Raw genomic sequence first — 772 nt, 5'->3', positions numbered from 1 at the left:
GGGACTGGGGTAACTGGGGGCACTGGTTGTACTGGGGATGGGGGAACTGGGGGCACTGGGGATGGAGGGACTGGTCATACTGGGACTGGGGGCGCTGGGAGCACTGGGCTGATGGTACTGGTCACACTGGGGATGGAGGAACTGGTCACACTGGGACTGGGGGTACTGGTCACACTGGGACTGGGGGAACCGGGGGCACTGGTCACGCTGGGATTGGGGGCTCTGGGAGAACAGGGACTGGGAGCACTGGTCACACTGGGACTGGGGACACTGGTCACACTGGGACTGGAGACACTGAGGGAACTGGTCACACTGGGACTGGGGGGACTGGTCACACTGGGGCGGTGGTACTGGTCACACTGGGGTTGGGTGCACAGGCCACACTAGGACTGGAGGAACTGGGGGGACTGGTCGTACTGGGACCGGGTACACTGGTCACACTGGGACTGGAGGAACTGGGGGGACTGGTCACACTGGGACTGGCTGCGCTGGTCACACTGGGACTGGGCCGTACTGGTCCGTACTGGTTCGTACTAGGCTGCAGTGGGCCGTACTGGGCTGCACTGGTCACTACTGCTCTGTACTGGTCCGTACTGGGCCGCACTGGTCCATACTGGTCGGTACTGGTCCGTACTGGGCCGCACTGGGCCATACTGGTCGCTACTGGTCCGTACTGGTCCGCACTGGTTCATACTGGGCTGCAGTGGGCCGCACTGGTCGGTCCCGCCGGAGCGCCCCCCCGTCCCGCCCCCCCCGGGGGAGCTCCCTGCCA

General features: G+C 65.0%; 1 protein-coding gene across 1 annotated transcript in view; it reads left to right on the top strand.

The window, feature by feature from the left end:
- The window catches only part of LOC106896268, a gene marked incomplete at both ends in the record, with an annotated part of 27,995 nt that overhangs the window by 627 nt on the left and 26,596 nt on the right, over positions 1–772 (top strand). The window lies entirely within an intron of this gene.

The sequence above is a fragment of the Calidris pugnax genome, unplaced genomic scaffold, assembly GCF_001431845.1.
Source record: "Calidris pugnax isolate Ruff unplaced genomic scaffold, ASM143184v1 scaffold310, whole genome shotgun sequence".
Lineage (NCBI taxonomy): Eukaryota > Metazoa > Chordata > Aves > Charadriiformes > Scolopacidae > Calidris > Calidris pugnax.
This window is presented reverse-complemented; position numbering and strand designations above follow the sequence as displayed.